Genomic DNA, 11,812 nt, shown 5'->3' with positions numbered 1-11,812 from the left:
GGAATAGTGTATCATGCCTTTAAAATGGTGGCAACCTGACATACAACCAATAGAACTCCAAGCATTTGGAATAACTCAGATTTATTCAGTAGTAATAGAACTTCTTATGCAAGTAAAAGGACTTGTGATAAATATTTTAATGCCTTTTGACAAATCTTAGGTAAGTAAATGCACTTAAAGGAGACCTAAAGTTAAGTAAATATTGCCTTGTAAAATTCTCACGTGTAGTTCCTATTTCAAATCATTATCTATAGTGTATGATGGGAAAACGACTTCCATGGATGTAAGGCAACCTAAATCATATACAATGAGATGAGGGCATGCTAATGTTATTCGCTAGTTACTCTATAATATGATGGAAATGTCATGTTACATGTTTGAATCTACCTCTCATGCGAAGACTTTGAGGTGAGGTAAAGGTAATTTAAAGCTATGATATAGTTCTTTCCCATAAAACATGCTAGCACGGAGATCAGATGACTATTACAGACAAAATCAAAAAGTTATATTCTATTTAACATTAGCTCACATATTCCAAGAATTACTTACTTGTAGCTAGCTAAAACAAAATTTAATGTATGAACATATGTGGTTGAATAATCAATTATCAACATCTATTGCTGTTAACTCTCTCTAAAATAAGAATAATAGGTGAAGAAGTGCTTAACGAAAGAAATAGGCATAGAGATAGAGAAACAACTAACAAGCTTATACTAAATCATTTTGTTAGTTAATGTTTTTTAGAAGGAATACAATCCCTTCCCTATAAACGAGAATCTCTCTGAAATATGGTAGAAAATTAGTAGGTAGAAGTGCATTGTCTTTGTTGAATCAGTAATGGAGATTCACTAATTGAGGAAGAAGAGAGAACAAATCTATATTGAGCTACAGAACTAAAATGAATGAATTATTCATCTTTGGTAGTATCTATTCTATTTATAATACATCACATCCAAGCATTTAACTAGACTGGTAGACTTAACTTAACTATAGTTAGTTGTAACTACTTTTACTAACTGTATTTCACTACAAGAAATGTGATTTTTTGCGACAACTTTTAGTGGCAACACGTCTAGGTGCCACAAAAGTGAGAGCTATAGTGGCGACATCAATAGGTTGCCACAAAAGATTATAGTTTTACTAGCGACTAGTAAAGTCGCCACTAAATGTGTCCTTTTTAGTGGCGACAATTCAGAAGTCGCCCCAAATATGAATTAATCTTCTAATAAAATATAATTGAAAAAAAGTATTTGTTACGATCAGTAAGAGTCGCTACAAAAGTTCCTTTCGCAGCGACCTTATCGCCACTAAAGGTGAAACTTCAGTGGCAGCCTCATGTGTCGCCACAAAATCTTTTATTTTGTATTAATTTGTACATAATCCATTTTTTGTTAATACAAGTCAAAAAGTTAGACTATGTTTGATCCTTTATTAGTAATAAATAAGTGCATGTTGTTATGGGTGGGCATAAATCAATGAGAAACGGAAAAATCGATTGAATTTTTTTTCTTGTGTTTTAAAATTTTCAAGTCTATTATAGTTTTCAGATTTCGATTATTCAATTCCATTTTTGGTTTTCAAAAATATAAATTTATAAAATCGAATAATCAAACTTATACATACATAAGTTTTCTCTAATCTCATTTGCCTCGTGGAATTGGATGTTGCAATATCTTATAAAAGGAAAAACATATATTTTTAATATAAAAAACTTTTGTATTAAAAATTATTAATAATTATAAAATGCAACAATTTTTTGTTAAATAATACAAACTCAATTATTAAACATTCAAGAAATCTTTCATGAAAATTTTCAAAACCTAAAAACCTAACTGATATAAACCAAATCAAATTGATTTTGGTTCGGTCTCATTTTTTAACTTATTTCGAATCGAAAATTGAACCAATATAGAATGTCCACCCCTACTTATAGTAATTCCATATATCTAAACAAATATTTTTAATATAAACACTCAAATATTAGAAAAGTATTAACAATTTTAGAATATTTTAATAAATACTCTAAGTGATTTCATAATTTCATGAAACATAGTTTAAATAAGTACTGAAATATTGAAACTCTTTGCACCCTACAAAACTAATTAGTTTTTGAGACACGTCTTTTATTCTTATTGCTTTTAGTTTGTAAGGTCATTTTTAATTTCTTAATTTAGATAATTCAAAAAATTAAATAGGCAAAAAACTAAAGATGCCCAAAATAATTAAATAGAATTATAGAAGCCCTAAATCTCATTTTTCCATCTCCCATTTCCCCCCATTTCTCCCCAAAATTTCTCCTCCGCTCTGCCTCCCAAATTCACATCCCGCTTCACACATTCTCTGCCTCAATTCTCTCCCGATGTAAGTGTAAATATGGTAAACTTGGTGAGAGGACTTTATTTGTATAAAATTGTGCGGCTTTTCACAATTTCAAAGTTCAACAGGAAGTGTCAAGGATGAAACCATTCCTTTTCTTGATAGTTTGAAATAAATGTTGGTGTGGACGACGTCAGATCTACTCTATAAGGTGAATAAATTACAGAAAATTATCAGAAAGATTATGAAATTATACGTTAGTGATGTTTTGTGCCAAAAAACTCTTGTTTCCTGATGTGTTTTTATTTTCGTTTAAAGTGAGAATGAGCAACCCAAAGGTCCATATGTCATGTTATTTTCTTTATGTTTAATCTACTTTAACTGTGTGTGATTGTACTAGGATGCCTTTCCTAGCTGCTTATTTTATTTTTTCACACCAAAGTGGCGAAGGAAGCAAATTGTAGTGAAACTAATTAGGATTTAGTTCGTTTGCCAGTTGCGAGATACTGGTTATTTAATTGTTTTTATTTTCTTCACTTTCTCTATTTGTTCGTGTCCTGATGATATGCTATAGTGATATAAATATTGAATACTAGAATTGCAAAACTAATTTTGTTGAAGTGATTTTGGTTGAACTGATAAATACAAACTGAATGAGACTACAATTTGATCTATAAATTCTAATTTCTAACAAGAAAGCAAGAGCAGATTCAATCTGCAATCTTGTTATGATATTCCCCAAACAAAGCCTTGGGTTCCTGCATTGTTCCATTTTAGAGTGATTTTCCAAACAAAGCCTAGATTTCTAATTTTGTTCTCAGATATAGTTGCTTATCAGAAATGACATTGTGAGTGTTTGCTAGCAAGTCCATACACATAGTTTATTATACAGAGTCTACATTATACTGACCATCAACTTACTTTACCTAGAGAGTAACTATGAGAAAGTAAAAAATGAGATTATATGATATTGGCTCCCTATTTGATTTAACTGCTTTAAGGAAGACTAAAAAATCATGAATTTACTTAGAAAGATAACATATTTCTTCAATAATGATTCATATAATAGTACTTATCTTTGAGAGCTTATCTCAGGGGACACACAACCAATAAAGTGGGTAATGCAGTTCAGAGTGGCATTGTATATTGCACAAGCTCTTGAATATTGCACAGGCAAAGGACGTGCTCTTTATCATGATTTAATCCTTATAGAATATTATTCGGAGAAGTAAGTAGATAGTTACCTCTTCAGTATGTTCATTGGTATTGTTAAATTTTGTAGTTCAAGTACTTAAATGCATTTAATGGCCTCCTCCGTCTATTTCACAGGATGGTGATCCCCGATTCTCTTGCTTTGGTTTGATGAAGAACAATCGAGATGGAAAAAGTTACAGCACAAACTTGGCATTTACCCCTCCCGGAAGGTAAGAACTATCCTAATAAACAAACACGGCCATCTTTAGGCACTTTCTAATATTACAATATTAAATTGGAATGCTTTCTTTGAGCTACTTTGACTTAACAAAATGAAAGGAGCCACTTTGACTATTGTAGCATTGGTGTAGCCTTGTAGGATTTTTTTGCGACTTAACAAACTGAAAGGAGCCACATTGACTATTATAGCATTGGTGTAGCCTTGTAGGATTTTTTTGCAATCCATACAATGTGTAGGCTTCAGTGAATTCATGGTCTTAATTACATTTATATTTCATGTATTATTGATATTGTTTTAGTTCACATTGAAATTGTTTTAATTCACTAAGTTCTTTTAATTTTTTTTGCAGCAAGAATCACCTCAGAGAGTGTGATATTTAGCATTGGGACACTTTTTCTAGACCTTCGTAGTGGAAAGCACATCCCTCCTAGCCATGTATGATTTTCCTGATAAATTTATTTCATCTCTAAGTTAAATTCTCCTTAGAACCATATTGCTTACACTTTATTATGACAAAAAGAAATGACAATGAGTGTCCTACATTCTTTCTAGTTTCTCTTCAATATCTTTCCGTGGCTACATAAATAGATTATCAATTATTTTAGATTCAACTCAAAATTTGAGTTTGAAGGTATCATATGCTATGAACTTAGTCACAACTGTGATTGCAAGATGACATTTGCACTTTGGGTGAGCTCTACATGATCCTACTCATCACAAAAAATAAAAATGGTTCAAGCGTAGCTACTTCTTTGGTTTTGGTATACTCTAAATAGTTTGACATTGCCTACGATACTTGGCGTATACTGTTTAGTATAGACTATGACAACAATACATTGCAAAGATAAACAGGAAATACTATTCATTTTATTGGGTTGAAGTTTTTTCTAACACTTAAAGATCTATGTTATAGGTATTTTACCATTTTCTTAATGATTTGAGCTTATTATGCTAGGATAAAACTATGTAACAATTATCTTCGGTCATTTATTGCTTTGATTTCTTAAATGCTTTTTGCAATATTTTATTCCAAGGTTACCTCTTTTGTTTTAGTATTAGATTATGAGAATTGTCAAAGTAAATCCTATTTTCCCCTCTTAATTACAGGGGACAAGTTTCTAGAATGCAAAAAGCGTCGAGGAAGGATGATTTGAAGACCTTTAATGTTTTCTTTTAATCATATATGTAAATTGACATTGAACAATATACTATTGGGTAAAATATTTAATTTACCTTTTTGTCATGAAAGTATTTGAATTATTCAACATGAGAATTATATGTTTATTGAATATATCGAATGCATTTAATATTGGTTAGCAGTTTATTGGTGTGTACATGTATATATATTTCAGACATTAGGTGGCAACAAAAATTAATTAAAATATTGTATATTGCAATTGTTGAAGAAATAAGTTGTAGTGGCAATAAAAGTTGCTACTGAAGATATAACACGTTTAGTGGCGACAATAGTTGTTCCTAAAGCTCATGCTATTGCAGCAAAAAGAGCTGCCACTAAATATAAAATGCTATTGTGGCGACATGGTCGCCACTAAATGACATTTTCAGTGGCGATAAGAGATGCCACTAAACATATATAACTATTGTGGCGACCCTTGTCGCCATTGAAAGTCAATTTTCAGTGGCGACTAACGTAGCATCTATGTTTTGGAACCTTATTTTGTGGCGTGTTTGTTCAATTTTTGCAGCGAGAAAAGTCGCCACAAATATAACTTTTTGTGGCGCTATAAGAAGGTCGTCACAAGAAACCTTTAGTTATGGAAGTACTTGCCACGGTGCTATTGTTGCCACTAAAGGTCATTAGTGGCAACTATCTATTTTATTGTGGCGATTTTAGTCGCCACTAAACAACTGATTTCTTGTAGTGTTTGTTACTGACACATACTAACAGATTCTATAGCTAATACTACACTAACTCCTTGCTTCATAACACCCCTCCTCAAGCTGGTGGCTGAAACAAATCTTTTACCCCCAGCTTGGACATTAGGTGTAGATGTGTTGCTTTCCATAAGCCTTTAGTAAGTAGTTCTGCCAACTGATCTCTTGTTGATACATGATTAGTCTTGATCATTTTTTGTTGTAGTTTTTCTCTGACAAAGTGACAATCAATGTCAAAATGCTTGGTCCTCTCATGAAAAATAGGATTGGATGCAATTTGGATTGCAACCTTACTATCACAATAGAGTTGAACTGGCTGCTTGATGTTTACCCCTAGCTCCTTATACAGACCAATAAGCCAAGTGATCTCTGCTACTGCTGATGCCATACTCCTAAATTCAGCTTCAGCAGAACTCCTTGCTACTGTCTCTTGTTTCTTAGATTTCCATGATATAAGCGCATCTCCGAACTTCATCAAGTAACCTGTTGCAGACCTCCTTGTTTGTAGACAAGTACCCCAATCAGAGTCATAGTAAGCAGTAAGTAATTCTGAGCTTTGAGCAGGCATAAACAAACCTAGACCAGGGGATGTTTTAATGTATTTAACTACTCTAAGAGCTGCTTCTATGTGAGACTCTTTTGGAGCATGCATATACTGGCTCAAGACTTGTACTGCAAATGATATGTCTACTCTGGTCATTGTTAGATATAACAACCTTCCCACTAGCCTTTGATATCTTTCAATATCCTTCAAAGGTTTATCTGTTGAAGTAACTTCTGATCCATGTACATGTTTATCATACTCAATAGATATCAGCCTTACATTAGGATCCATTGGTGTATGAACTGGTTTTGCAACACTCAATCCCATTTCAGAGATTAGTTCCAAAGCATACTTGAGTTGATTCATCACATACCCCTCCTTGGTTCTAGCAAACTCAATGCCAAGAAAAAACTTCAGTTCTCCCAAGTCTTTCATCTTAAACTTAAGTTTCAAATCATTTCTAGTCTGTTCAATCAGGCTACTACAACTACCAGTTACTAGAAGATCATCTACATACACAAGAACCACCACCAATTCTTTTCCCATTGTTCTAGTAAACAATGAGTAATCATAATGGCTTTGAACAAACCCCAACTGAACTAATGCTTCAGTTAACTTCAGATTCCATTGCCTAGGTGCTTGTTTGAGCCCATAGAGAGATTTGTGCAGTTTGCAGACTTTGTTAGACCCCTCCTGTCTGTAAAAACCAAGAGGCACAACTATATAAACATCCTCAGGGAGATCACATTGCAAGAAAGCATTGTGCACATCCATTTGAAAAACCAACCAGTGTTTAGCAGCAGCCATATCTTGGACAGATTTGACAGTAACCATCTTGGCCACAGGGGAAAAAGTCTCAGTGTAATCCAGACCCTCCTTCTGATGAAACCCCTTAGCAACTAGTCTAGCTTTGTATCTCTCTACAGCCCCTGAGGCTAAGTACTTCACCTTGAACACCCACTTACAACCAATAAAGTGCTTGCCAGGAGGTAGCTCAGTGATGCTCCAAGTATTATTATCCTCCAAAGCAGAAATTTCAGCTTGTATGGCCTCTACCCACTTAGGTTGGACTACAACTTCTTCAAAAGAAGTAGGCTCAGAAATACTGGAGTAAGCAGCTAATGCTGCACCATAGGAAGCAGTGAGATGAGCATAAGATACATGATTGGAGACAGGATACTGGCAGGAGGCTTTAGGCTGAGTTGTCAAGAAATCTTGCATTCATATAGGAGGCATAGTGGATCTAGTAGACCTTCTTAATGGAACAGTCTCAGAGGGTGTCAATGAAACAGAACAAGGATCACTTAATACATTCCCATCATCAGGAGAAGAGTGAGCAGGAGGATCAAATCCGCTGACAGATGAACTAGAAGCAACAGTGTTCTCAGTAGGACTGAGATCAGAAACCAACAGTGGAGTCTCTTCAAGGAACTGCAGGACAGGAAATAAAGGGGGACAAACAGAGCTCATATGCTTGAAGGGGAATACTGCCTCTTTAAACACCACATCTCTACTAATAAAGAACTCTTTGGTAGCTAAAGCATAAAGCCTGTACCCCCTTTGGAGAGTAGATTAACCAACAAACACAGCAGGAACATACCTAGGAGAAAACTTGTCAACTTTCCTCACCTCACTGGCAAAAACAAGACATCCAAACACCCTTAAATGATCAAGGACAAGGAGACCTTTATACAATAGATCATGAGGAGTCTATCCTTGCAGCACAGTAGATGGGAGTCGGTTTATTAGGTAAACACTAGTGTTAACACATTCACCCCAAAAACGAAGGGGAAGACCAGCCTGAAATCTCAGTGACCTAGCCATATCTAAGATGTGTCTGTGCTTCCTTTCCACAACCCCATTCTGCTGATGAGTATAGGTACATGAACTCTGATGGATATTACCGAGAGTATGCAGTAAAGTAGTGACATGTGAGTTGAAGAACTCACACCCATTGTCAGATCTAAGCACTTTGATCTGAGTTGAAAATACATTTTTCACCATCGCGAAGAACTGAGTTAAAGCAACAATTACTTCAGCCTTAGAATTTAGCAGGAATAGCCATGTATATCTTGAGAAATCATCAACCAAAGTAATAAAATATCTCTTATTATCATGAGTAGGAACTCTATAGGGACCCCAAACATCAGCATACAATAATTGAAAACATGCAGTAGTAGTAGAATTGCTCAAAGGAAATGATAGTCTGGCTTGCTTAGCCAATGGACATACAGTACAAATGGTAGAAGAACTAGATGGAAAATGTTTGAAACAACTAAGTTTTCTGATAGTAGAAACATGCATATGACCGAGTCTCTGATACCAAAGAGACATATCTAAGCTACGAGACTAAGAAGAAGAAACTGCATTAGCTACATAAACTGAATCCTGTGTATACTTCAATGAATCTCCTGAGATCAACTGACTATCAGCATGCACAACATACAAATCATTCTCCAGTCTGCCAGTCCCCCTCACAGTCCCACTTGAGAGGTCCTGAAAGACACAAAAATTAGGATAGAAGAGGACATAACAATTGAGCTCCTTTGTTAGTTTAGATACTGAAAACAAATTGTAATGGAAGGCAGAAATATGCAAAACATTGAAAATCTTAGTCCTTCCAAGGACCTGAGAAGAACCAATGTGAGTAACATAAGCAAGTGCACCAGTGGGTAGGTGAACTTTGTTACATGAATTATTCTGTAAAGAGACTTGTGGTGTGATCAAATTCTCATTATGTACCATATGCTGAGAAGCTCCAGAGTCAATAATCCACTTATTATTATTAGCAGAATGCATCATACCTGATGCCATCAGATTGTCACAGTTTGTGTTGGCCTTTGCCTTCTCATTATCTTGATCCAACATGTGTAGCAGTTATTGATTCTGCTGTGGAGAGAAGTGAGGATACTGCTGAACCTGTGGGTGAAAATGAGCTAGTGGAGACTGCCTATTAGACATAAAAGCATGAGAGGTAGTAGGAAAGAAACTACCATCGTGAGACATCCCAAGAGCACTTAGAGTTGATCCTTGATCAGTATTTGCTGAATATTGCCTTAGCTGAGTAGTATCAACATTAGCACCCACAAGATTAGCTGCAGGAATAGATCCAGGTGGTGTTCTGTTCTTACCCTTCCAGTCAGGAGGATAACCATGAAGTTTATAACAAGTAGCTCTGGTGTAACCTTTCCAATTGCAATAGTCACAATAGAGATTGTTGGTAGATCTTTGATGAGATCTAGAACCAGATCCTGAAGGAGGATTAGGTCCTGAGTATGAACTAGAGCCTGATCTAGGTACATGGCCCTTATTATTGCTGAAGAATGCCATGGCATCATTCACCAAACCATGATTATCAGAACTTACAACATTGGATTTACCAAGTATCCTCTGGCTTTCCTCAGCCATAACCAGAGAGTAAGCCTTGTTCACACAAGGTGCTGGATCCTGCATCATAATCTGACTTCTACATTGATTATAAGACTCATTTAACCCTAAGAGAAATTGCATCAACCTCTGGTACTCAAAATGAGCTGCATAAGTCTTAGAAACTTCACAGGCGCAACCAGGACATGGCATAAGAGAGTCAAATTCCATCCATAATTCCTTGAGTTTGGAGAAATAGCTAGACACAGACAACATTCCTTGACTAAGTGTAGCAATCTCCTTGTGTAAATAGAAGATCCTAGAGGCATCTACTTTGTCAAATCTCTCTTTCAAGTCAGTCCATATTTGCTGAGCACTACTAGCATAGACTATTCCACTTAACAGTTCCCTGCTTACAGAGATCATAATCCATGACAGGACTATGACTTTACATTTTCCCCAAAGATCATGTAATGAGACATCAAACTTATCCTTTGAATACTGACCAGTAATGAAACCTAACTTCCCTTTTCCTAGTAGTCCAATCTTCATAGATCTACTCCATAAAAAATATTTTTTAGATCCAGTGAGTTGAGTTGAGACCAAGGAACTACCTGGAGTATCACATGCCTGCAAATGAAGAGGATGATGAGCATCGACTCCTGTATGAACTCCCGTAGTTCCTAAAAGAGGTCCTGTAACTGAATTAATGACAGCTGTATCCACCATTGCAAAAAATTTGAATGAACTCTGATTTTCACTACTTCTGGGACAATGCACACTACTCCTTCATGAGCCTACTGCTGCACTGAAAATAGAGAGATACTCAGAGTGATACCTCGCGCTCTGATACCATGTTGAAGCAATAATGGAGATTCACTAATTGAGGAAGAAGAGAGAAACAAATCTATATTGAGCTACAGAACTAAAATGAATGAATTATTCATCTTTAGTAGTATCTATTCTATTTATAATACATCACATCCAACATTTAACTTGACTGGTAGACTAAACTTAACTATAGTTAGTTGTAACTACTTTTACTAACTGTATCTGTTACTGACACATACTAATAGATTCTATAGCTAATACTACACTAACTCCTTGCTTCATAACAGTCTTGTTGTCGATAGTAGTACTCATAGGACTTCTACGCAAAAGGTATTATAATAAATAGATTTACCCAAGAGTTTAACAAATTTTTTTTTTTTTTCATGGTTTTCTAATAGATTTGAGAAGTCTAGGAGGAAAAATGACCTCTTCAGAATTGTGGAATAATTCTCGACAGTAGAATTTTCTTTTAATTCAGTTTCCTCATCATATTAGAAAGGATTTTCAACATCAGGATCAAAACATCGAGCCTTTTCTACTATCCCCATCAATGCCTCGGTAGAGGATCCTTAGTTCAATTTCCAGTTACTTCATTCTTAATATCATCTTGCTTATGCTGATTAATTAATAGGCAAAGATTCACCAACAATTTCATCATCCATTTGTAAATCTTCAATATCTCCATCTTTCATTCTCTTATTTCTTTGATGGAGTAACTCATGTTCATTCAAAGAAAGATCTATTTGCCTGGTGCAGTTTGTTTCAAGTCATGTTCATATTCAACGAATATTCAATCCAAAAATTGATCTAAATAATAAAGGAGAAATTATAGAACACAATATTTCATGTTCAATTAAAATAGTAAAACAAAGGGTAGAGAAAGATAATCAAGCAGCAACAGAGTTTGTTGGAATGAACTGAGTTACCCAAATACTGAAGAGTAGAGCAACAATGCACCTTGTTTGCGGTATAATTTTAAAAGCCATAGAACTTGATTTGTAGGTTGCTACCAAAAATTGCACGATAACTTCATGTCTAGTTGCCTATGCTTTTCCTTTTTGGAAGGAACAAACAAACCTTCAAAGTAGTTCTACAAACTGAACCCAGATGACAGTGAAGGAAAAAATAGAGATTTGTTGTAGATTTTGAAGCTAGACTGACCAATCAGCTCAAAGTTTTAATTGAATCCATTCGATTAGCTGGTCAATTTCTATGAAAGGGTAAGAAACCTAGTGCCCTGCTTGAGAGAATATTTCACTTCCTCCAGAAACGTCGGTTGAGTAAAAGAGGGAAAATTTTCACTAAAGGCGCACAAAATGGACCAAATATATTAGGGTAAATATTTTTGAGAATCCTTTAGGACAGACTTGTTAAGTGTTCTCTTTGAAATTATAAAAATAACATGTTTGTAACTGTAGTCATAT

This window comes from Solanum verrucosum, unplaced genomic scaffold (genome assembly GCF_900185275.1).
Source record: "Solanum verrucosum unplaced genomic scaffold, falcon-dt-bn FXZP01000208.1, whole genome shotgun sequence".
In the NCBI taxonomy this organism is placed as follows: Eukaryota; Viridiplantae; Streptophyta; class Magnoliopsida; order Solanales; family Solanaceae; genus Solanum; species Solanum verrucosum.
This window is presented reverse-complemented; position numbering follows the sequence as displayed.